Genomic DNA, 27,177 nt, shown 5'->3' with positions numbered 1-27,177 from the left:
TAAATAGTTCCGCCACTGGTTTGACCGCCCTGAGCCACGGAACCGGATCGCTGCCACGAAGACTACAACCACCAGCATCCACCAAAAAGGGTCCGGCTCCGGGTGTCCCAAGGCCCAGGGGGTGCGTCAGAACATTTTCATCACCTTTCACAATCACCAATGGGACAAGGCAGGGATGTCCTCTGTCCCCTCTCTTATACATCCTAGTGACGGAGCACCTGCTCTCATCAATTCGCCATAACCCCAATATTAGGTGGATTGAGGTGGGAGGCACCGAGTACAAGTGCTCTCTATTTGCTGATGATGTCCTAGTATATATCACTCAATCACATATATCCATCCCTGCTGTTATGGCTGAAATAGATCACTTTGTTACATGGTAAAATTTTAAAATCAATGCAGCGAAGTCTGAGGCCCTCGATGTCTCCCTCCCTAAATCCATATAGGATTCCATCCAGTCCAATTTTCCCTTTGCCTGGCCCTCACAGGGTATCAAATACTTAGGAATTCCTATTCATAGAGACCTCTCCCATCTATGTTATCTTAATTTTGGGCCCTTTATTGAACAATTCCATACAGACCACGGTTGGCAAGTTAGAACTGTAAGATTCACTACGTGAACCACTGGTGTTTTGTGGAAAAGCACATGTACACCGCGTTCCAAATTATTATGCAAAAAGTGTTTAGGAGTGATAAGGGAAGAATTTGTTTGTTTGTCAGTTAAACTCATTGATGGTGATGTGTGTCAGGGCTCTTTATATCACTGTAAGCAATTGCAGACACCTGTGCTAATTAGTTTGGCAGGTGTGTCCAATGAAAGGCAAGACTACTTAAGAAGGCTCTCTCACATTATTAAGCAGCCTACATTTTCTGCCAAAATGGGAAAGAAAAAGGATGTGTCGGCTGCTGAGAAGCAACAAATTGTGGAGTGTTTAGGTCAAGGCATGACTACAATCAACATTGTGCGATGATCAGGATGAGGTGTCTTGGCAATCAAGAAGTATGTAGCTGATTCACAGTACACACGTGTGCGTGCTGATAAGGGCAAATTGAGGACTCTTTCCTACAGGCAATTACGTCAGGTTGAAAGAGCAGCGGCAAAAAAGCCTTGTCATAGCAGCAGACAAGTTTTTGAAGCTGCTTGTGCCTCCAACGTCCCCCGAACAACAAGATGCAGGGTCCTTCAGAGGTTTGCAGCTGTGCATACGCCATCCTGTCGACCTCCTCTATCCACTTCACACAAGCAGAAACGGCTCCAGTGGGCCAAACATTACATGAAGACTGATTTCAAAACTGTTTTGTTCACGGATGAGTGCCGTGCAGCGCTCGATGGTTCAGATGAATGGAGTGGAGGATGGCTGGTTGATGGACACCCCACGCAAACACGGCTACAGCGCCAACAAGGAGGAGGTGGAGTAATGTTTTGGGCTGGAATCATGGGGAGAGAGATTGTCGGCCCCTATAGGATCCCTGAAGGCGCTAAAGATGAACTCCATAATGTATGTGGATTTTCTCAAACAGCACTTCCTGCCATGGTTCAAGAAGAAGAACCGTGTATTTCACAGCAAGATCATTTTTCTGCATGATAATGCACCATCTCATGCTGCACATAAAACATCTGCATCTCTGGCTGATATGGGCATAAAAGGGGACAAACTTATGGTGTGACCCCCATGCTCCCCTGACCTCTACCCCATTCAGAACCTTTGGAGCATCATTAAAAGGAGTGTCTATGATGGCGGGAGGCAGTTCACATCTAAGCAACAGCTCTGGGAGGGTATTCTGTCCTCATGCAAATCAATTGAAGCAGAAACCATCCAAAACCTGACAAATTCAATGGACGAGAGAGTTCAGAAGCTCCTTTCGAACAAGGGGTCCTATGTGAAAATGTAACTTCACCTAGAATAAAGTTTTGAGTTGAAAACTGTTTGATTTCAGTTTCTAACAACCTGCTAATGCTTATAATTTCAAAAATGACCATTTTTTTGGTCTTTATTAAAATGAAAAGGTTGATCGAAAAGTTTGGGGGATCTAAGAGTGTGGCAACCCAGTAGTCATGATTACTTCGAATTCTGACAATATGAGGGTCATGCTGCAGGTAGTGCAGCAAGAAGGCACTTATGTGTCTTGCGCATCTCGGAGCCCCAAAATTATTTTCCGGGCTAGATGCAGCTAAAAATTATTTTTAATTTTAAATCTGGTGAAGCTTATTATAGATGGCCTAATAGGATCAGTGCTGCACACTGCTACAAAGCCCAAATTATTTTCCAGTCAAGATACAGATAAACATGATTAGTAATTTGAAAGCTTAAAACGATTGGTAGGGTGATTTTAACCAATCATCAAGCTTTTACTCTCCCCAGGATGACACAGGGGTAGAAAAGTCGTTTCGGATCCATGATTTGTTCATCTTTATGAACGTGAGTCTGTCTACATTATCAGTGGAGAGCCGCGTGCGCTTATCTGTCAGCACACCACCAGCAGCGCTGAACACATGTTCAGACAGAACGCTGGCTGCGGGGCATGACAAGATCTCCAAGGCATAAGTGGCTAGCTCCGGCCATTTATTCAGATTGGAAGCCCAAAAAGAGCAAGGGTCCAGTGACACAGTCGTGGCTTCAATGTTTACTTGGAGATACTCCTGTACCATCGTCTCTAGGCGTTGACTATGTGTCAGACTTCTTGTCTCCTGTGGCCTTGCAAAGGATGGGCTAAAAAAGTGGTGAAATGATTCCGCAAAATTGATGTTACCAGCAGATACTGTGGTTCTGTTACGGTTTGAGTGCTGAACACTTGACGGTCCCACGGTTGGCAAGTTGGAACTGTGAGATTCACTACGTGCACCACTGGTATTTTGTGGAAAAGCACATGTAAGATTCTGCAACAGTCTCTGCTGATACTCCTGCATGCGTGCATCCCTTTCTATGGCAGGAATAATTTCTGCAAATTTACTTTTGTACCGGGGATCTAACAGTGTGGCAACCCAGTAGTCAGGATTATTTCTAATTCTCACAATTCGAGGGTCATGTTGCAGGTAGTGCAGCAAGAAGGCACTCATGTGTGTTGCGCATCCAGGAGCACCAAGTCCCTGTTGTGTTGGTGGCGAGGTAACAATCATGCTTCCTTCCTCTGTCCTCTCCCCCCAACCTCGCACAACAGAAATGTGATCAAGGTCTCCCTCATCTGATGAGTCTTCCATCAGTTCGTCCTCCACTTCTTCCTGGGCTCCTGCACCTTCTTCACTAGTTTGGCTGCTACCATGCGCCCTGGTTAAACCATCTCCCCCACCCTCACATGCCTGCCGCCTTGGTGCTGCCGACCGTCTGGACCTTGCAGATGTTAGCCCTTCCGCATACAACTCCTCCTCCTCTACTTCCTCCACCTCCTCTTGTGCCACCACCTGACTCCGAATTCTGTTTAACATGTGCTCCAGCATGTAAATCACCGGAATAGTCATGCTGATAATGGCATCGTCAGCACTAAACATCTTCGTCGCCATTTCAAAACTGTGCAGAAGGGTGCATAGGTCCCTGATCTGAGACCACTCCTCCAGCGTGATTTGCCCCACCTCTGAATCTCGTTGGCCCAGGCTATACGTCAGAACGTATTGCACCAGGGCTTGTCAGTGCTGCCACAGTCGCTGCAACATGTGCAGAGTTGAATTCCACCGGGTAGGCACATCGCATTTTAGCCGGTGAAGTGGCAGGCCCAACGACTTCTGTAGAGATGTAAGTCGCTGAGCTGCGGGATGCGAACGGCGGAAGTGAGCACACAGCGACCGTGCCCTCTGCAGAAGGCCATCTAGTCTGGGATAGTGGGCTAAAAATTGCTGGACAACCAGGTTCAACACGTGAGCCATACAAGGCACGTGTGTGACATTGCCCCGGCGAAGGGCCGCACCCAGGTTTGCAGCATTGTCGCACACGGCCTTCCCTGGTTTCAGGTCCAGTGGAGACAACCATTCATGAAATTGGTTCTCCAGAGCTGACCACAACTCCTCAGCTGTGTGACTCACATTTCCCAGACATTTCAATGTAAAAACCACCTGATGACGTTGAGCCCTACTGCCAGCATAGTAAGGAGGTGTGCAGGATCCCTTCTGCGCAGTTAGAAAGCTTGTGGCATGACCAGACAGGCTTTGGGTGCAGGTGGAAGACCGAGAGGAGGTTGAGGAGGCAGAAGCAGTGGAGGAAAAATGACATAAAGAGGATTGACGCACAACTCGTGGGGACGGCAAGACTTGGACAGCAGCCCCTTGTCCTGCTGTCACCATAGTTACCCAGTGCCCAGTCAGCGACATGTAACGCCCCTGTCCATGCCTACTCGTCCAAGTGTCTGTGGTGAAATGCACCCTGTCACACACAGAGTTTCTCAAAGAAGCGGTGATGTTGTGTGCGACATGCTGGTGGAGCGCAGGCACACCTTTCTTTGAGAAGTAGTGCCGACTGGGCATCTGGTACTGGGGCACTGCGACGGACATAAGGTCTCGAAAATCCTCTGTGTCCACCAGGCGGAAAGGCAGCATTTCTGTAGCCAAGAGCTTGCAGATGGTGAAATTCAACCTCTTAGCTTTCTCATGGCTAGGAGGAAATGGTCTTTTACTTGTCCACATCTGAGGGACCGAGGGCTGGCTATTGTGCTTAGACGGGGTTGATAAGGGTGTCCCCGGCAAACTGCCGGTCTGTGAGGAAGATGCAGGCGGACATGTTAGGTTGCCTTGATCCAAAGGTGGTGCTATCGATGTCGGACAGCGCTCAAGACCAGCTGGTGTTACCACCTCCAAAGAAAATGATGACCTGCCAATCACGCTGGCTGTTGCGGGTAAAGAGGTGGCAGGTCTGCGCCCCAAAACAGGTGTGACTGCTGTCCCCCCAGTCACAGAGGATGAAGAGGCCGCGGATGCACAAGATATGGCAGACGGTGGTTGGCCCGGCCGGCTAGACCGCATTGTAGCACACTGAGCTTCCCACTGCAACTTATGCTTCATGTCCATGTGCCGGTTCATGCATGAAGTACTCAAACTATGTATTTTTTGGCCTCTACTTAGCTTTTGCTGACAAATGTTACAGATAACACGAGTTGGGTCATCTTTATCGATCTGAAAAAATGCCCAGGCTATGCAAGGCTTAGCACCCATGCGACCTGAAGAGCCACCACGACTTGTGGTGAGAGGCAGAGTTGTGTTTGAGGATGCAGTTGTTGACGTGCTTCCAGTACTACGTCTCTGTCCAGGAAGGCGCAACCTGACCTCGTCGTCACTAGCATCTTCCTCCACCTCCTCTGCTGACCTCATCTCTTGGCTGACTGTGGGTTGACAGTAAGTGGGATCTCCGACCTCATCATCATCACCCTGTGCGTTATCACACCCGTCGTCCTCAGAGCCAACCTGTTCCTGCCCTGACAAAAAACTAAAGTTGTCGCTCCAATCAGGTATTTGAGTCTTATCATCGTCTTCCTCATTGTCTCCACCAACAGGAGTTACAGTTTGGGAATGAGGGTCTACATTATGGTCAGAACCTTCTGCGTCTGGTCCTGGATCCGACTCATAAAGATTCTGGGCATCAGTGCAGATCATTTCCTCGTCTGGATTCACAGAAGCGCTGGAGTCGACCTCTGATTCCCAGGCTATAGTATGAGTAAACAGCTCTGCAGACTCAACCATCTGTTCTACCTCATACTCAGACGGGCAGCTGGAGATTTGGGAGCTGTGAGGAAGCAAGTGCGATTTGGGTGACACCTTTGAGGACTGGAGTATTTGTGATGTTGAAGTTGATGTGGAGGAGAGCCCACTTAAAGGAGCACTTGATATCCGTTGAAGCACCTGCTGTTTTTGTGCCTCATCTGGAATTTGTAGCGATTGGCGTGGCCGTAAGAAAGGGATCTTATCACATTGTCCGCTAAAAGAAGTAGACATTTTAGTTTGGCTGGAAGATGGTCTTTCTTCTGCACCTACCCCACGGACACAACCTTTTTTCCCCTTCCCAACACGCCTATTCCCCTTTCCACCAGCAGCAGGCCTTTTTCCACTCATTTTGGTGGTTAACTAATTCACAACTCTGGAGTTGTTTGCACAAAAAAACAATGGATGGTAACCGAGCAGAGCTGAGTGGCCAAACTGTGGTATTAGGCCAAAACTATTGGCTGGGTTAGATGCAGAAAAAAATTATTTTTAATTTGCAACCTGATGGAGGTCAGTATAGATGGACTAATAGACCAATTCCCACACACTGCTAGAAGCCCAAATATTTTTTCAGAGCTAGATGCAGAAAAAAATTATTTTTAATTTGCAACCTGATGGAGGTCAGTATAGATGGACTAATAGACCAAGTCCCACACACTGCTAGAAGCCCAAATATTTTTTCAGAGCTAGATGCAGAAAAATATTATTTTTAATTTGCAACCTGATGGAGGTCAGTATAGATGGACTAATAGACCAAGTCCCACACACTGCTAGAAGCCCAAATATTTTTCAGAGCTAGATGCAGAAAAAAATTATTTTTAATTTGCAACCTGATGGAGGTCAGTATAGATGGACTAATAGACCAAGTCCCACACACCGCTAGAAGCCCAAATATTTTTTCAGAGCTAGATGCAGAAAAAAATTATATTCAATTTGCAACCTGCTGGACGTCAGTATAGAAGGACTAATAGAACAAGTCCCACACACTGCTAGAAGCCCAAATATTTTTTCAGAGCTAAATGAAGAAAAAAATTATTTTTAATTTGCAACCAGATGGAGGTCAGTATAGATGGACTAATAGACCAAGTCCCACACACTGCTAGAAGCCCAAATATTTTTTCAGAGCTAGATGCAGAAAAAAATTATTTTTAATTTGCAACCTGATGGAGGTCAGTATAGATGGACTAATAGACCAAGTCCCACACACTGCTAGAAGCCCAAATATTTTTTCAGAGCTAGATGCAGAAAAAAATTATTTTTAATTTGCAACCTGATGGAGGTCAGTATAGATGGACTAATAGACCAAGTCCCACACACTGCTAGAAGCCCAAATATTTTTTCAGAGCTAGATGCAGAAAAAAATTATTTTTAATTTGCAACCTGATGGAGGTCAGTATAGATGGACTAATAGAATGATGCTATGCCCAAAAGATTTTACTTCACTAGGTGCAGTAAAAAAATTGGTATTCTATACACAGGTGGTATATCTTGCAACACAGATAGGCTACTCCACTGACTAACACACTCTGCAATAGGCCAAAAAGGATTAGCTTTGCTAGATTCAGCCAAATGCTGTGAAAAAAACTTGCACAGCAGTGGCACAGACCTGCCTGGCAAAAACTGATAGGAACTGATGTAACCTAGTCCTGAAAAGGACTCCAATTACAATTAGTCTTTACTCCCACAATCTATCTATTTAAGAGCACAGACCTGCCTGATAAAAGTCGTAGGAAATGCTGTAACCTAGTCCTTAAAAGGACTGCAATCACAACTATTCCCTACTCCCAAGCTATCTGTATATTTGTGCGAAAATTGGCTTGAAATTAACAAGGTATAGCGCACACAGCAACAGCGGTGCCGTCTAACACGCAGCTGCAGCAGTGAGAAAATGGTGGCGACGGGGAAAATGGCTTGGTCTTATAGGGCAAGGACATGTGACATACACTGCCAATGACACATGCCCATGCTTGTGTGAAAAAAAGCACTTCGCTCCGTGTGTGCGCTGCTGATAGGCTGACAGATTGCACCTCCCCACTGCAAATGCGGGAAAGAGAAAAAAAAATGGAGATCTTCATTGTTCCTGCAGAGATCCATCCCCTGCCCCTCCCCCCGCCCCGCTGTACACTCAAACTGCGTATTAACATTAATTTTCATCATTACTGAGAAAAAATCCAGTTATGATTTTGGTGCACGAACAGTTATCGAACATAACCTCGAACAGCCGAATTTTTCTCAAATTGTTCGTGTTCGCCGACCGGCTCGAACACCGCCCAAAACAGCTCGAATTTGAGATTGGCGAACAGTTCGAGTAGAACAACGCTCATCTCTAGTTTTGAGTTGAAAACTGTTTGATTTCAGTTTCTAACAACCTGCTAATGCTTATAATTTCAAAAATGACCATTTTTTTGGTCTTTATTAAAATGAAAAGGTTGATCGAAAAGTTTGGGGGATCTAAGAGTGTGGCAACCCAGTAGTCATGATTACTTCGAATTCTGACAATATGAGGGTCATGCTGCAGGTAGTGCAGCAAGAAGGCACTTATGTGTCTTGCGCATCTCGGAGCCCCAAAATTATTTTCCGGGCTAGATGCAGCTAAAAATTATTTTTAATTTTAAATCTGGTGGAGCTTATTATAGATGGCCTAATAGGATCAGTGCTGCACACTGCTACAAAGCCCAAATTATTTTCCAGTCAAGATACAGATAAACATGATTAGTAATTTGAAAGCTTAAAACGGTTGGTAGGGTGATTTTACACAATCATCAAGCTTTTACTCTCCCCAGGATGACACAAGGGTAGAAAAGTCGTTTCGGATCCATGATTTGTTCATCTTTATGAACGTGAGTCTGTCTACATTATCAGTGGAGAGCCGCGTGCGCTTATCTGTCAGCACACCACCAGCAGCGCTGAACACACGTTCAGACAGAACGCTGGCTGCGGGGCATGACAAGATCTCCAAGGCGTAAGTGGCTAGCTCCGGCCATTTATCCAGATTGGAAGCCCAAAAAGAGCAAGGGTCCAGTGACACAGTCGTGGCTTCAATGTTTACTTGGAGATACTCCTGTACCATCGTCTCTAGGCGTTGACTATGTGTCAGACTTCTTGTCTCCTGTGGCCTTGCAAAGGATGGGCTAAAAAAGTGGTGAAATGATTCCGCAAAATTGATGTTACCACCAGATACTGTGGTTCTGTTACGGTTTGAGTGCTGAACACTTGACGGTCCCACGGTTGGCAAGTTGGAACTGTGAGATTCACTACGTGCACCACTGGTATTTTGTGGAAAAGCACATGTAAGATTCTGCAACAGTCTCTGCTGATACTCCTGCATGCGTGCATCCCTTTCTATGGCAGGAATAATTTCTGCAAATTTACTTTTGTACCGGGGATCTAACAGTGTGGCAACCCAGTAGTCAGGATTATTTCTAATTCTCACAATTCGAGGGTCATGTTGCAGGTAGTGCAGCAAGAAGGCACTCATGTGTGTTGCGCATCCAGGAGCACCAAGTCCCTGTTGTGTTGGTGGCGAGGTAACAATCATGCTTCCTTCCTCTGTCCTCTCCCCCCAACCTCGCACAACAGAAATGTGATCAAGGTCTCCCTCATCTGATGAGTCTTCCATCAGTTCGTCCTCCACTTCTTCCTGGGCTCCTGCACCTTCCTCACTAGTTTGGCTGCTACCATGCGCCCTGGTAAAACCATCTCCCCCACCCTCACATGCCTGCCGCCTTGGTGCTGCCGACCTTCTGGACCTTGCAGATGTTAGCCCTTCCGCATACAACTCCTCCTCCTCTACTTCCTCCACCTCCTCTTGTGCCACCACCTGACTCCGAATTCTGTTTAACATGTGCTCCAGCATGTAAATCACCGGAATAGTCATGCTGATAATGGCATCGTCAGCACTAAACATCTTCGTCGCCATTTCAAAACTGTGCAGAAGGGTGCATAGGTCCCTGATCTGAGACCACTCCTCCAGCGTGATTTGCCCCACCTCTGAATATCGTTGGCCCAGGCTATACGTCAGAACGTATTGCACCAGGGCTTGTCGGTGCTGCCACAGTCGCTGCAACATGTGCAGAGTTGAATTCCACTGGGTAGGCACATCGCATTTTAGCCGGTGAAGTGGCAGGCCCAACGACTTCTGTAGAGATGTAAGTCGCTGAGCTGCGGGATGCGAACGGCGGAAGTGAGCACACAGCGACCGTGCCCTCTGCAGAAGGCCATCTAGTCTGGGATAGTGGGCTAAAAATTGCTGGACAACCAGGTTCAACACGTGAGCCATACAAGGCACGTGTGTGACACTGCCCCGGCGAAGGGCCGCACCCAGGTTTGCAGCATTGTCGCACACGGCCTTCCCTGGTTTCAGGTCCAGTGGAGACAACCATTCATGAAATTGGTTCTCCAGAGCTGACCTCAACTTCTCAGCTGTGTGACTCACATTTCCCAGACATTTCAAAGTAAAAACCGCCTGATGACGTTGAGCCCTACTGCCAGCATAGTAAGGAGGTGTGCAGGATCCCTTCTGCGCAGTTAGAAAGCTTGTGGCATGACCAGACAGGCTTTGGGTGCAGGTGGAAGACCGAGAGGAGGTTGAGGCAGAAAGACCCCTATGTGAGCCCCTGATCCCGGCTCCGGCGCCCGCCAAGATCACCCCACTCCCGTTGGAGGAGGCGCAGTTCGAATGGGACCCCACCGGCGAAAACCTCATGGGGTTCACGCAAGAGACCCGGGCGGCCGCAGCCCAGCGTGCGGAGTGCTGCCGTCAGCAGCTGGAGGTCTTTCAGAGGGAACGGCGAGAGAGGCGGATCCGCGAGGAGCGGCTGCAGGTCCAGAGCGCGGAGCAGAAAAGCCGGACCCGGCGAGACCGCCGTGCGGCCCACGGTCCCCGCGCCACCGGGACTGTCATCAAGTTCCAACTGGAGCACGGTTGGGGCTTTATCAGGGATCACAGAACCCCCGGCGACGTCTTTGTCACCCGCAGGGATGTCGAGTCTCATCTGCCGGAGGAACACCGTGGTCGTGACCTTTACCTGGGTGACGAGGTCACCTTCACCCGGCATCAGTGTGCCAAAGGACCGTACGCCCTTCATGTGCACCGGTTGACGGAAGAAGAGCTGCGGTATGGAGGAGAACAAGAGGACCCGGACGGGTCTGAAAATTACCTTCAGGAAGGAGCAGGAGGGCATCGTTACCACTGAACGGTAAAGAGAACTGTATAAAGTTACCCGTCGGGGTATGAGAACTGTTACAAGAATTGTTATGTGCATTGCTGCTAAGTGAAGTGTGGTCCCCGTTGGGACTAGTGTGAACTGTTACCTGTGTGCCCCTTTTCCCCACAGGCTGAGGACTGTGAGCAGCCATCCCTTTTCCCCACAGGCTGAGGACTGTGAGCAGCCATCCCTTATCCCCACTGACCGAGGACTGAGAGCGGTCGTACTTTCCCTCTACCTGGCCGAGGACTGAGAGCGGCCATAACCTGTACATAGTTGCGCTTCCCAAGGCGCCCCCTACCGGTTTTATAGGAAAACTGCTGTTTTCTTCTAGTGACTGTGGCCCTTTACCTGGTTACAATTTGCACAGTGGCCAGAAGCTTAAGAACATTTTATATGAAAAGTTTTATATCAAAAGTTATATTGCTAAAATAATATATGAGAAGTTACCTGTCATATTATATGTGTTTATAATGTTTTATATGTTAGTGTATGTTTTAAAAAAAGTTTGTATGTTTTGGTATGTTTTTATTCTTTTACAGCCCGAGGACGTGCTGTGATTTACCAGGGGGGAATGTAGCACCCTGAGGACTCGGCTGCTACAGGGGTATTGCACCTCACTCCAGAGGTGTGGTATTCCACTCCCGGGTAAGGATGGAGTGTGGGACTGAGCTCAGACAGCTGCATGCACTACACTCATCCCATTTCCGGGGGACAGAACTACGGTACTCCCACCAGTTAGATGTGCAGGTACGACAGCGTCTGTCCCTGGCTGGAGTGGGAGGGGGGGAGGAACATCCCAGTAGTGTAGGGGCAGATAGGGGAGGGACTCTGGGCATAGAGGTAGGAGCCCATTGGGTGCTAGTCACCTGGGCTCACACATAGAGGGAGTATATATGGTGGGCACCATCTTAGGACAGGGTCAGTCAGTCTGAGGAGGAGCAGAGCAGAGGAGCTCAGCCAGGAGGGCTGACAGGGAGCTGTGGCTCCGGCTGGGCCCAGCTCCAGGGCCAGGCCTGTAGTGGAGAGAAGGAGGAAGAAAGGCCCAGAGACACAAGACAAGAGGGAACCCTGAGATCCCAGAAGTAAACCAAAAGGGTGAAGGGTTGGCAGAAACGGGTACCGGAACCCTAACTGGCAGAGGCTAATGATCCTTAGCCAGGAACCGGAGGTCGTGGTTAAGTTTTGCCACGACCCTCACCACATCCACCAGGAAGGCACTCCACGAATAGGGTCAGGAAAGCCAGAGAGAAGGTTTTACCACCAAGAGGCCCGAGGGAACCGGACAAAGGTGGATCCCTGGTGGGAACAGCCAGCAGAGAGAGAGAGAGAAGGGAGCTCAGGACCACGCTCTGGACTGCCTGGGAGTTGGCCGAGTCCCACACCTGGTGGACGCAGCACGGCTCGGGTGGTCACTCAAGGCCGGAGTGACCGGAGCAACACCTGTGAGTAAAAACCCTGAAACTGCATCACCTGTCTCTGAGCTTCCTTGCTGCACCATCACAACCACCAACTTCCACATCTGCTGCCCTGAGGCCATACCCCTCCCGATGGGGGTTATACCATCCTTGCTGCACAAACCTACCACCGGCCTCAGCGGTCTGCTCTGCAGCGGCGGCCTCCTAGCCGCAATCAACGGGTGGCGTAGTCGACACTTAAACAACATCTACAAAGACTGCCACACACTTAGTTTGACCACCCTGGGCACGGACCGGGTCACCGCCACAAGGACTACTACCCCTATCCAGATCCGGCTCCGGGTGTCCTTTGAACATGGCCCAGGGGGCGCGTCAGCAGAAAAAAATTATATTCAGTTTGCAACCTGATGGAGGTCAGTATAGATGGATTAATAGAACAAGACCCACACACAGCTAGAAGCCCAATATTTTTTCAGAGGTAGATGCAGAAAAAAATATATTCAGTTTGCAACCTGATGGAGGTCAGTATAGATGGACTAATACAACAAGTCCCACACACAGCTAGAAGCCCAAATATTTTTTCAGAGGTACTGTAGATGCAGATACAAATTATTTTTAATTTGCAACCTGATGGAGGTCAGTATAGATGGACTAATACAACAAGTCCCACACACAGCTAGAAGCCCAAATATTTTTTCAGAGGTACTGTAGATGCAGATAAAAATTATTTTTAATTTGCAACCTGATGGAGGTCAGTATAGATGGACTAATACAACAAGTCCCACACACAGCTAGAAGCCCAAATATTTTTTCAGAGGTAGATGCAGAAAAAAATTATATTCAGTTTGCAACCTGATGGAGGTCAGTATAGATGGATTAATAGAACAAGACCCACACACAGCTAGAAGCCCAAATATTTTTTCAGAGGTAGATGCAGAAAAAAATATATTCAGTTTGCAACCTGATGGAGGTCAGTATAGATGGACTAATACAACAAGTCCCACACACAGCTAGAAGCCCAAATATTTTTTCAGAGGTACTGTAGATGCAGATAAAAATTAGTTTTAATTTGCAACCTGATGGAGGTCAGTATAGATGGACTAATAGAATGATGCTATGCCCAAAAGATTTTACTTCACTAGGTGCAGTAAAAAAATTGGTATTCTATACACAGGTGGTATATCTTGCAGCATAGATAGGCTACTCCACTGACTAACACACTCTGCAATAGGCCAAAAAGGATTAGCTTTGCTAGATTCAGCCAAATGCTGTGAAAAAACTTGCACAGCACTGGCACAGACCTGCCTGGCAAAAACTGATAGGAACTGATGTAACCTAGTCCTGAAAAGGACTCCAATTACAATTAGTCTTTACTCCCACAACTTATCTATTTAAGAGCACAGACCTGCCTGATAAAAGTCGTAGGAAATGCTGTTACCTAGTCCTTAAAAGGACTGCAATCACAACTATTCCCTACTCCCAAGCTATCTGTATATTTGTGCGAAAATTGGCTTGAAATTAACAAGGTATAGCGCACACAGCAACAGCGGTGCCGTCTAACACGCAGCTGCAGCAGTGAGAAAATGGTGGCGACGGGGAAAATGGCTTGGTCTTATAGGGCAAGGACATGTGACATACACTGCCAATGACATATGCCCTTGCTTGTGTGAAAAAAAGCACTTCGCTCCGTGTGTGCGCTGCTGATAGGCTGACAGATTGCACCTCCCCACTGCAAATGCGGGAAAGAGAAAAAAAAATGGAGATCTTCATTGTTCCTGCAGAGATCCATCCCCTGCCCCTCCCCCCACCCCGCTGTACACTCAAACTGCGTATTAACTTTAATTTTCATCATTACTGAGAAAAAATCCAGTTATGATTTTGGTGCACGAACAGTTATCGAACATAACCTCGAACAGCCGAATTTTTATCAAATTGTTCGTGTTCGCCGAACGGCTCGAACACCGCCCAAAACAGCTCGAATTTGAGATTGGCGAACAGTTCGAGTAGAACAACGCTCATCTCTAGATGCTACCTCATCCTCTTCGCCCACAAATACACACATGGGAAACTCATCTACCATGTTCTGCAGGTCAGTTTCCTTAGGGGTGATCTGACTGTCGTCCGAGCAATCAGATGTCCCCACTTTCCTCCACATTTTCCAGAATAATGCAAAGTCACGTCCAATAGTTCAGAGACTTGTACCCCGTTTACTGACACTGAGCATGCCTGAGGGCCCGCGCCATTTTGAGGAACCGCGCTGCAGGCGGGGTAGGCAAAATAAGAGCAACGCCGGCCCATGTTGCAGTCCATTGGCTCAGAGTTTAGGGGACACCGGGCAGCAATATGGCCAGGGGTATGACATCTCCAACATACTATATTATGGGGTGGGACCTTGGGCAGCAACTCGGACCCCTCCCGAACTCTAGGACGCCCCCCAGGTGTGGCGCTAGCTCCCTTCTTTTGGATGTCCGCCGCCTTGAGAGGCTACGACCCCTTGTTTTCCCAACGGACTCTCAACCGCCTGGTATCTTTCCACCAACCCCACCAAGTCATCGGCATTATGGGGATCTCCCTGGGCAACCCAGGATTTCACCAACTTCGGGAGAGTGTGTATAAACCTGTCCATAACGACCTTCTCCACCATCAGTGCTGGGGAGGAAGATTCAGGTTGCAACCACTTTTGGATCAGGTGTAGGAGGTCGAACATCTGGGACTGGGGAGGTTTGTCACTGCAATAGGCCCAGTGGTGCACCCGTTGCGCCCTGACAGTCAGAGTCACTCCCAAGCGTGCCAAAATCTCAGTTTTCAACTTAGCGTACTCTTTTGCGTCCTGCAAGGCCAAGTCATAATAGGCCTTCTGCGGCTCGCCTGTCAAATATGGCACCAGTACCTGAGCCCACTGCTCTGAAGGCAATTTCTCTCGCTCTGCCACCCTCTCAAAGACCGTCAGGAACGCCTCAACGTCATCACCTGGGGTCATCTTTTGTAATGCTCTTCTTACCGTCTTCCTGACGTGTGAGTCATCACCTGGATCTAAGGATGTGGCGGTCGTCCTGCCACGGATCTGCTCTGCCAAGATTTCCATTTGCCTTTGCTGCTGTTGGATCTGCTGCATCAGAAGTTTATTTGTTTCCTGCTGCTGCTCCCGTTGCTGCTGCTGTATGTTCTGCTGGCTCTGCTGGCTCTGCAGGTACTTCTGCTGGAACTGCGCCTGCTGAGCCTTCTGTTGCTGGTGCTGCACTTGTTGTGCCTGCTGTGCCTGCAACATAGGTTTAAGCAGGTCTTCCATCTTGTCCGGCGACACTTGCTGGCTTATGGCCGACTTCACCCAGGACATATAAGTCTTCTTGTAGCAGTCACACTGCCGCTTGGGAACTGTGCCCTTGCTTCTAGCACCACTTGTAACAGCCTTTTCCTGGCACCAAAAGGAATAACAGAACAAAGCTCAAAATAACAAGTCCATGCAGCACGGCTCCAGCCGTTTAAACAAGGTGCTTTTCTCTGCCTCCTGCAGAGTCTAAAGACCACATGCAAGGTCTGCTCACCTTGCCAAACAAACACAGACAGGCTGAGATAGGCGCAGCTGTCTTAAATCAGCCTTCCAAGGCCTGGACTGGAGGTAAGTGAGCAGCTGTCCCCCCCCCCCCCAGCTCTTTCAGCTGCTCGTAAAACCCGGCCCTGTAATCCAGGCTAATTAAATTCCTCTCAGCACTGTGTGCTGGAGCCTTCTTCTCCAGGTCCTACATCACCGAAGCTTGGCCCATCGGGGACACATACCTCCCATCCACGACATGTCCGGCAGTCACCTTACAGCGGATATAGGGCCTCCTGATCTGTTGCTTTATTCTCTAAGCTTCTGACCTGCCTGGAGCAAGGCCTAGCTTGGTTACTGTCTCTTTGCACCTGCTGACCTGGTGGTAGGGCCTTCTCTTGGAGATCACTCACTGGATGCTGGGGCCTCCGTGACTCCTAGCCCTGGTACTGTAGTCAGCGTTTGGTGAACCTGGGACCTGTAGTCCTCCAGGGGTTCCGGTGGTTCCTACTCGGTATAAAGGGTTCCTGTAGGCGCGGACCCGGTGTCCCGTGTGTATATATATATATATATATATATATATATATATATATATATATATATATATATATATATATATATATATATATATATATAATATATATATATCGGGGTGAGCCTGGTATGCTCCTCTGCCCCCTCGCTACTTCTTCCTTCTCCTCTCGCCTTTGGCCCACTCAAGGCCCTCACTAGGCCTTCACACGTGCTGTAGGCCTTGGCTCGCCTAAGCACAGCAGCCAGCATGCTCTCTGAGCTTCAGCACGCTCTCTGCTCAACTCTGAGCTCTCTTCCTCTCTGACTCTAAGCAGGAACTAATCTCTAACTGAGCTGCCTGGCTCCACCCTCCCTATATATATCCCTCTGGTGGTCTGAGGTGGTAGGGTGGAGGGAGGTGTGTGAATGTGTGACGGCCTCTTGTGGAGAAGGCCATCCATGCACCCTTCTGGGTTCTGTGGCACCAATGCGCAGCAGGGCGCCACAGGAGCATCTGCGCTTTCTGGCCCTTATCAACAAGGCATATCGCTGTGTGGCTGCCAAAGAAAGGAAGTGGAGTTGCCTGTCCAGTAACAGAAGTTGTTAGTTGTCATTGGGCAGAACGTGACAGTGCTGATTCACAAGTGCTCTCACTAACATTACCACCTACCTCACATGTACCTTGAACACCAAGCCTATTTCCCCTTCCACCACGATCTCACTTTTTCCCACTCATATTGCTCAGATAGTGTGGTTGGAACACGCTATTAGCAACAGCCTTGTATAACATACAATATATGCTTCAAAACATATAAAAACGAGATCCCCCTTGCTGTATTACTTTAGTAAAAGAAAAGAATAGATTTTTTTTATTCTGCATACAGCTGAATTTCACCGCTACAAAAGAGAGGGATATGTGATTTCAGCAGCCAATGGCACAATCCCTTGTGGATAGTTCCTGTGCCCTCATTGGCTAGCCATAATTTGCACAGATAGTTAGAAAGAAAATAAAATTAGATTACAATCACGCCGCTCCTCTGACCTCTCTCCACACCCTCCCCTCATCAAACATGTCCCCCTGCTCATCATACAGCACCAGTATCCTAGCCAAAGTGATAAAAATAATGTAGTGGAAACGCAATAAATTCCGGTACTTTTACCGAATTTTGCCGATTTTAAGTAAAAATTCTCGTGTGACCGATAAAAAATTGGAATGTCCAAAGATTGTACCGAATTTGAAATTGGCAAATATTCGCTCATCTCTAGTTAGGAGTGAAATGGGTCTCTTACATGTTTAGGAGCGTCATTTTGCTTTTTTCTTTCCTAGTAGAATTGTCGTAATGGCTCTCCAGTGCTTGAGACCTTTTCGGAGTCCTTTTTGTGATATCCGAAATAAAAAAACAAACTAGTCTATGACAAACATTTCATAAAGTAACTGCTCTTCTATGACATTCATATACTGAAAATGCTCACACATTCTGGTTTGTTTGCGGATCAATTGACCTTTTGCAGGCATTATAATGATCTGTGGTGGTGTTGACTCAATGCAGATTAAAGGTTTTGACTTTCACACCAATGCATGAAAATGATAAGCCAGGGGCTTGAAATGGGCTGCTTTTCCTCTTTGTGAAGTTTTTTGGTACATGTGAATGGGTGATGAGAAGAAATGTGTATAATTGTGACATGCAGAAGTAGAGCTGTTGCTTCAAAAGCATTCAGCAACTATTAGAAGTAACAGAAGACAGGAAGTGTTGTGCTCCAGAAGCATCCAGCAATTAGAGGGGTTAACACAGTCACAGGAGACAGGGAGTGTTTAGCAGAGCCCCAGGGGGATTGTGGGGTAGTAGTGTTTTGTAGTCTGGTTGAAGCCGAAGAGAAAGGTGGCCTAAGGGTAAGTTTACATCCTCCTCTGTACATCGAAATGGGGCATGGATTTCAGCAAGTCACAGAAGTGCCACTGGGATATGACTGAAAGAAACAAGAAATCTTTCCTTTTATTTTTACATTGTATATTTACTGTAGTTTTTTTTAGCTGGAAACCATCAGCAAGTAGATGCTGATGACAGATAGCTGAGATGTTCATTTTAAGATTGGCAGAAGGCAACTGAACAGAATTCGGATCAGGAGAGAAGCTAAACACAGGTCAAATAAACTCCCTGAATTAACAATACAGAGTATTATCAGGCAGGAAGATAAAGAATGGATGGAATTGTGTCACAGGGATCATCTCCCTCATCAAGCCCCCCCCCCCCCGCATCTCCATGCAGAATAAAGAATGCTCTGTAATATTGAGTCCTTGCAAAGGAAAAGCCAGTGGTTGTGTATGCATAGAAGTGTTCTGCTAACAGATCCACTCTGTGCTGAATTATGCTACTGAAGAGACTGACGTTACTGTGCTGCTTTATTAGACTGTACTGTGATGAAGATTGTTGCTGTAATATCCCTGAATTGCACTGGCCATGCTTCAGATTAAATTCCACTGTTAAACTGTTGAAAAAGACTCTTGTCACATGTGTCTGGTCAGCAATTGAATTTATCGTTTGCGTGAGAGAAGCTGCAGCCTATGGTCGCACTGAGTAACGGTTCACCCAGGATTCCAACGAATTCATGAAACCTGTCTCGCCCTATATGAACCTAGTAGCGTGCGTGTAACATAATCCTGAAATATCTAAACTGTTCTTGCATTACTATTTCTTTCTCTAGAATCATTGGTGGAACCTCGTCACTACCTCAGTAAAGCCACCTGTAATATTATTTTTGCCATCATGTTTGGAAATCGTCATGATTACGAGGATGCAGAGCTTCTGAATGTTATCTCCTTGATGTATATCACATTCTCAATCACCAGCTCAAAATGGGGCCAGGTAAAAAGTCAGGACAGATTGACTCCAACTAGATATAAGCAAAACTTCGACTTTTGACAAAAAAAAAATTTAATGTTTAGCATTTTGGCAAATAAGATAAATTAAATTTGATTGGTAGTGGTCATGGTTAATCTCATGATCTAGGCTGTAGATGGGGCAGGGATTATACATATTAGCGGTATTAGTCATTATTGCCTTTTATGGGGTGTTCCTGAAGGTGGAAATGAGATAGGTTGAGGGGGGTGTGATTGACTGGTTTGATGGTGCTTGAGGTAAATTTGTCTATATTTTAAATTGCACAATGCTAATAGTTTATTTATATCATTATTACTATTTTGTTCAAAATGTCCAATTTTTCTTTTTTTTACTTTAGTTATATGAGATGTTTCCATGGGTCATGCAATTTGTTCCTGGGAGACACCAGAAGATCTTCATCAGTCTGAAAAACCTCCTAAAGTTTGTGGAAAAAACAGTTGAAGTTAACAAAAAAAATTTGGATGAGAATAACCCCCAGAGTTATGTTGATGCTTTTCTCATTAAAATGGAAAAGGTAAATGTGAAAGAAACAGAGTACAGGACTCTCCCAGCTGATCACTGCAAGAATGCAAGTGGCTTATTAAAAATTTTTCACAATGTATTTATACCTCTAAATTGATATAAAATACCAGACAAATTCTATATTTTAATTTTAAGTCCCTAGCACGTTTCTCACCCACTTCAGCTACCATACTACTGTCCCCTTCACTCATTTAATGTACTGGATTATGTAAGAAAGTCCTTAATAAGAGCTGGATGATCCTGGAAAACAGTGTAGATAATTCTTCAAAGCAGAGAATAAAGTTTATTCAGAGGTATGCAGCAGAACAGTCCAGAATGCAGGCAGGGAAAATACACTTGACACACGCAGATGTCTAGATAAGCAAAACAGCATTGAGATATCTGGAGATGGTCTGGGCATGGTGTGGCTTCGGTCTGGCGATGGTGTGGCCTTGGTGATGGACTGCCTGTAGACTGGTGATAGAATGGCGATAGAATGGCCCCGAACAACAGTATCAGAGCCTTTTTATGCATGGCTTAAAGAAAGAAACTAAATATTGCGGCAAAATCGTATACATGATGTTGCATTATCACATTGTTGTTCTAAAATGCAGTATGACAATATTCATTAGTATTTTTACCAAACTTCATTAATTCCATAAATCCCCATTTCCTTACTTAAGAAATGACATATTGACAACTATATTGTCCTAATTTCTTTACCACAATTATAATAAGATTATTTACTACCCTATAACACCACTTATTTACTCACATTGACCTGAAGCTGCTGCTATTAACCTTTGTCTATACTAACCATACTGGCTAATGCCACTGGCATCATTTTATGGCTCCATTCTGACTAGGACATGTGTAGGACATGCATCTCATTAGCTGCAAAACTCAGTTCCCAAACTTTTGAACAAGATGGCTGCTAGGTTTAACATGGCTGTTCAGAATATTAGGACTTCTCATTCTCTTACAAGTCCCCGTCTTGTACTCTTTCCAGAGTACAACTTTACACTGATGTAATATGCTAAGGTGAATTATTATAAACATGATTATTACGGTAATTAATCATTTTATAAACTTGTGTCTGGAGTGGCAAAAATGCCTAAAAAAAAAAAAAAAATACAAAGTCATTACAGTATTAGTCCCAAGATAATAAGTCTTCTAATAGTTAAGTCTTTTGATCCCTGTCCTCTCTTTTTTTTCTTATTCTTTGGATTCTGGATTTTCCTGGTCTTATCCCCTTGTCACACTATCAGGTTCCCACTGTATAGTGTGAAACACCTTCTCCTGATCATCTGGTAGGTTCATGATCACAGGAGTCGAATATGAAAATCTCCGACTGACCTGAGGAGAAAAAATTTGGAGTATCAATCCTTACCAGAAATCTCCGTAGGCTAATTAAAAGTTTACACTGATCAATATTACCAATTTTAACACCTTTGTCCCTTGGTTTGTTAACCCTGTTCACTCCTAAAACCATGGGGCCAATTAGGCGAGTGACAACAACGGGACCTTCCCAACTAGCTTCCCAGGGTCCTGTTTTTCTGAAATTCTTAATCATCACCTGAGCTTCTTTAACAGATTTAGACTCATAGGATTTTTCAGTAGGCTCTGCACAATTCTTTGCCATCTGAAAAGCAGCATACTGCTGAAGGTGCTTAATGTGTTGTTGTATTTGTTGTAATCACTGATCCCTCTGCACTACAGCTTGCTCAGGACTAGGAAGTATAAATATCACTTGGCAACTGAACAGGCATCTGTCTCCCAGTCATTAATTCAAATGGAGAAATGCGGGTCTTGGATGCCACAGCACGGATGGCTAACAGAATAGCTGGTAAATGATTGACCCAATCATTGCCTTTTTCCTGAATCATTTTGAACATTTTCGACTTTAGGGTTCTGTTCATGCGCTCTACCATTCCCGCTGACTGCGGGTAATAGGGGACATGAAACCGCTGCTGGATCCCCAGCAGAGCACAAAGGTGGGTCATAACCTGGCCCTCAAAGTGAGGGCCATTGTCACTTTCAATTATTTTAGAGAAACCCCAATGTGAGAAGACATTTTTCCAGTCTAGCTGTAGTCAGGGCAGTATTGGTTGTGGCTGGGAGTGCCTCTACCCATTTAGAAAATACGTTGACTAACACAAGGGCATATTTAAAACCTCCTGGAGGGAAGGGACTAATAAAATCAATTTGAATAGACTGCCAGGGACCCTCGGCTACTTGAATTCTCCAGAGATGGGGCTCGCCTTTTCCTTTGGGATTATTCTGTAAACAAATAAGGCATTCATCATGTATCTCATGACACAAAGCTCTCAGGTAGGGATGCCATATTTTGTGTTATACAAGCTCTAGTAAAGCCTTGGGTCCCGGGTGAGCAAAAACTGAATGATTACATTTAATCAGGGGCTTGATCATTGTCGTGGGTATGTAAGGCACAAGCTTGTCATTAACCCTTTTGTAGTACAGAGACTCCTCTTTTTCCATGGACAAAGACTCGAGGGAATAAAACAAGGATGGGTCTCCATCCTTCTCCTGTGCTTTTATGAGGTCCTGACAAGGAGAAAAAACAAGGGGGGTCTCTTGAGGCTTTTTAGTAACAGCAGCGATCACTTAATGAGGTTTTTTTTCCTCCCCTGTAAGGGCGGATTCCTTGGCTGCATGATCTACATATGCATTGCCAAGGATGTGGGGGTCACGAGTTAGTTTTTGGTGATCTTTGATTTTACAAAAGGAACATAAATTTGGGAACTCTTTGCCCCACTGCACAATTTGTCTGAGAATCTCTGCATGTTGTAAGGGCTTATTCTGTGAATCAACTATTCTCCTCAGGGTTGAAACATTTAGATACAAAAGTGAGGGAGGAAACATCATAGGCACTGTCACTGAAAATATTCATAGGTTCCAGTGAACGCTAGAATAGCTTCTAGAGCTTCTTTTAATTCATCTCTCTGGGCAGAAAAGTGACCTGGGAGTCTGTACTGCAGCAACAACTGTTTATCGGGAAACCATACAGCAAAAACTGTGGTGTAGCATACATTATACCAATATCAAGCTCCATCGATATAAGCAGAACAGACGCCCTACTAAAAGTCTGCTCAGAAGGGGGAGGGAGTGATATTAGCCTGTTCAACTTGACAATCGTGACATTTTCCTTTGTACTGCATCATCTGGGCTAAATTATATTTTTCACCCACTTCAACTTTTAAGTCTCTGGTCTCAAAGTCAATGATCCATTCTCTGTAAATTTACCCCCAAGGCTTTTCCTTTCAACAGAGTTTTTAGAGTAATATGTGGGTTTGCAGAATTAACAGAGCAAATCCCACTATGTGTCTTACTTGATTCATCGTCCAGTGCACGCCCAGTAAGTGCTTCATGCACGGAGTAAAACCTTTCTCTATGGGGGTAAGCAACCTGGAGCAGTAACCCTGGGCATACAACTGACTGGACACTAGTGTTGAGCCGCCCCCGTAGTGTTCGGATTTGGTTCGGTTCGTCGAACACCGGCATGTTCGTCAAACACCGTTAAAACCAATGGCAGGCAAACAAAAACACATAGAAACACATAGAAAACATCTTCAAAGGTGTCCAAAAGCTGACAAACTGCTCAAAAAACACAACTAACACATGGAAAAGTGACAAGTACATATAGTCATGCGAAAAGAAAAGAGGTGGAGGAGTAAAAGGAGGAGGAGACACAGATATAGGCATGTCATGCCCTTCTAAAATCAAGAAAGGCTGGAGTAAAAATCTAAAATCAGCCTACCAACACCCAGACGTCGTGACAAGAAAATAAAAAAAAAGAAATATCTTTAGGTAGAATGGCGGTTCCATTCAGAACACTTTCCTTACAAGACGTAGTGGTATCCCCGTTGGGAGTCATGCCAAAAACAGAACCCAATACATTCGGACTAATCCACCATTTGTCATTAGTGTTGAGCCACCCCCGTAGTGTTCGAGTTCGGTTTGGTTCGTCGAACACCCGTATGTTCGCTGAACTGTTCGTCGAACACCTTCGAACAACGTTAAAACCAATGGCAGGCAAACAAAAACACATAGAAACACATAGAAAACACCTTCAAAGGTGTCCAAAAGCTGACAAACTGCTCAGAAGACATAACTAACACATGGAAAAGTGACAAGTACATATAGTCATGCGAAAAGAAAAGAGGTGGAGGAGTAAAACGAGAGGGAGACACAGATATAGGCATGTCATGCCCTTCTAAAACCAAAAAAGTGCGAAGCCGACACGGCCAGTCCGTTCCTGCCCGTGCGACCTCCGTATCGCCGGGTTTGTGCCAGAGCTGTGGTGGACCGTGATGGCCAGCCCCCCTCTCCCAATACTGGTGCCTGTCCACTGGTGGGTCGAGCGAGCCCCCCTGCGGTGGAGGCAGGTCTAATCTTTTTAATTTAAATTGTCTCTCTAATTTGAATGAGTACACTTTAAATCCATTTACAAGGATCTATTGGAGGGCAAGTCTCATGCCAGCAGCCGCGTAATTCCAGCTCCAGTAGCGTCCACTAAAGCTGCTGCAGTTAAAAAGCTTTTATAAGGATCGAGCTCGGCGGTCCACCGCAAGGCGTCCTATCGCCAGTCCCAGCCCCCATGCCTTGGGGTGCCTCCCCAATGCTCTTCACTGAGTGTCCCGGGGGCCCAAACCATTTCCTTTGAAAAAATTAAGTGTCCAAACTACAGGTGGTGTAGCTTGCTTAACAGCTGGGATAATCCGCTGACTAGCAGACACTGCTACTAGGCACAAAGTATTTCCTGGTCTAGATGCAGTTAAAAATTTGTAACTAGATACTCTCGTTGGATGCTGAGAAAGCATTCCATAGAGTCTCCTGGCACGCCATATATTATTCTCTTAAAAAGCTTGGGGTAGGGGTCTAGGGGACCCTTTTATAGCCAAAATCACGGCCCTGTATCGCAATACGTCACCTAGGCTGAAGATAAATGTAACATTTTCATCACCTTTCATAATCACCAATGGGACAAGGCAGGGATGTCCTCTGTCCCCTCTCTTATACCTCCTAGTGACGGAGCACCTGCTCTCATCAATTCGCCATAACCCCAATATTAGGTGGATTGAGGTGGGAGGCACCGAGTACAAGTGCTCTGCATTTGCTGATGATGTCCTAGTATATATCACATATATCCATCCCTGCTGTTATGGCTGAAATACACTGTGTTCCAAATTATTCTGCAAATAGTATTTTCTCAGATTTTCCCAAATTACCTATATGAATTGCAGTCATTGTAATTTTCCAGTCAAATAACTATTAGAGTACAATTGAAAGGTTTTTGTACAAACTGCCTATGATAGTATATTTTTCAAAAAATAAAAAACTCAAACTGCACTCAAAATGCATGTTCCAAATTATTATGCACAGCAGAGTTTTCAACCTTTTCATTTTAATAAAGAACAAAAAAATGGTCATTTTTGAAATTATAAGCATTAGCAGGTTATTAGAAACTGAAATCAAACAGTTTTCAACTCAAAACTTTATTCTAGGTGATGTTACATTTGCACATAGGAACCCTTGTTCGAAAGGAGCTTCTGAACTCTCTCGTCCATTGAATTTGTCAGGTTTTGGATGGTTTCTGCTTCAATTGTTTTGCATGAGGGACAGAACACCCCCCCAGAGCTGTTGCTTAGATGTGAACTGCCTCCTGCCATCATAGACTCTACTTTTGATGATGCTCCAGAGGTTCTCAATGGGGTTGAGGTCAGGGGAGCATGGGGGTCACACCATAAGTTTGTCCCCTTTTATGCCCTTATCAGCCAGAGATGCAGATGTGTTATGTGCAGCATGAGACGGGGCATTATCATGCATGAAATGATCTTGCTGCAGAATGCACGGTTCTTCTTCTTGAACCATGGAAGGAAGTGCTGTTTGAGAAACTCAACATACATTATGGACTTCATCTTTACCCCTTCAGGGATCCTAAAAGGACCGACAATCTCTCTCCCCATGATTCCAGCCCAAAACATTACTCCACCTCCTCCTTTTTAGCGCCGTAGCCGTGTTTGCATGTGGTGTCCATCAACCAGCCTTCCTCCACTCCATCCATCTGGACCATCGAGATCATTTCATGCATGATAATGCCCCGTCTCATGCTGCACATAACACCTCTGCAACTCTGGCGGCTATGGACATAAAAGGGGACAAACTTATGGTGTGGCACCCATGCTCCCCTGACCTCAACCCCATTGAGAACCTCTGGAGCATCATCAAAAGGAGTGTCTATGAAGGCGGGAGGCAGTTCACATCTAAGCAACAGCTCTGGGAGGGTATTCTGTCCTCATGCAAAACAATTAAAGCAGAAACCATCCAAAACCTGACAAATTCAATGGACGAGAAAGTTCAGAAGCTTCTTTCGAACAAGGGGTCCTATGTGCAAATGTAACATAACCTAGAATAAAGTTTTGAGTTGAAAACTGTTTGATTTCAGTTTCTAATAACCTGCTAATGCTTATAATTTCAAAAATGACCATTGTTTTGTTCTTTATTAAAATGAAAAGGTTGAAAACTCTGCTGTGCATAATAATTTGGAACATGCATTTTGAGTGCAGTTTGAGTTTTTTATTTTTTGAAAAATATACTATTATCATAGGCAGTATGTACAAAAACCTTTCAATTGTACTCTAATAGTTATTTGACTGGAAAATTAAAATGACTGCAATTCATATAGGTAATTTGGGAAAATCTGAGAAAATATTACTTGCATAATAATTTGGAACACAGTGTAGATCACTTTGTTACATGGTCAAATTTTAAAATCAATGCAGCGAAGTCTGAGGCCCTTGATGTCTCCCTCCCCAAATCCATACAGGATTCCATCCAGTCCAACTTTCCCTTTGCCTGGCCCTCACAGGGTATCAAATACTTAGGAATTCTTATTCATAGAGACCTCTCCCATCTATGTTATCTTAATTCTGGGCCCTTTATTGAACAACTCCTTACAGACCACGGTTGGCAAGTTAGAACTGTAAGATTCACTACGTGAACCACTGGTGTTTTGTGGAAAAGCACATGTACACTGTGTTCCAAATTATTATGCCAAAAGTGTTTAGGAGTGATAGGGGAAGAATTTGTTTGTCAGTTAAACTCATTGATGGTGATGTGTGTCAGGGCTCTTTATATCAATGTAAGCAATTGCAGACACCTGTGCTAATTAGTTTGGCAGGTGTGTCCAATGAAAGGCAAGACTACTTAAGAAGGCTGTCCCACATTATTAAGCAGCCTACATTTTCTGCCAAAATGGTAAAGAAAAAGGATGTGTCGGCTGCTGAGAAGCAACAAATTGTGGAGTGTTTAGGTCAAGCCATGACTACAATCAACATTGCCAAGACACTTCATCCTGATCATCGCACAATCAAGAAGTATGTAGCTGATTCACAGTACACACGTG

The 27,177-nt window shown here is 45.5% G+C and overlaps 1 pseudogene; it reads left to right on the top strand.

Annotated features, from left to right (window-relative positions):
• The window catches only part of LOC141155005 (cytochrome P450 2B4-like), a 248,373-nt pseudogene that overhangs the window by 141,522 nt on the left and 79,674 nt on the right, over positions 1-27,177 (top strand).

Source organism: Phyllobates terribilis, unplaced genomic scaffold (genome assembly GCF_046119375.1).
Source record: "Phyllobates terribilis strain yellow unplaced genomic scaffold, ASM4611937v1 Scaffold_7__3_contigs__length_470593459, whole genome shotgun sequence".
Lineage (NCBI taxonomy): Eukaryota > Metazoa > Chordata > Amphibia > Anura > Dendrobatidae > Phyllobates > Phyllobates terribilis.
Note: the sequence above shows the minus strand (reverse complement) of the source record. Positions and strands in the feature narration are given on the sequence as shown.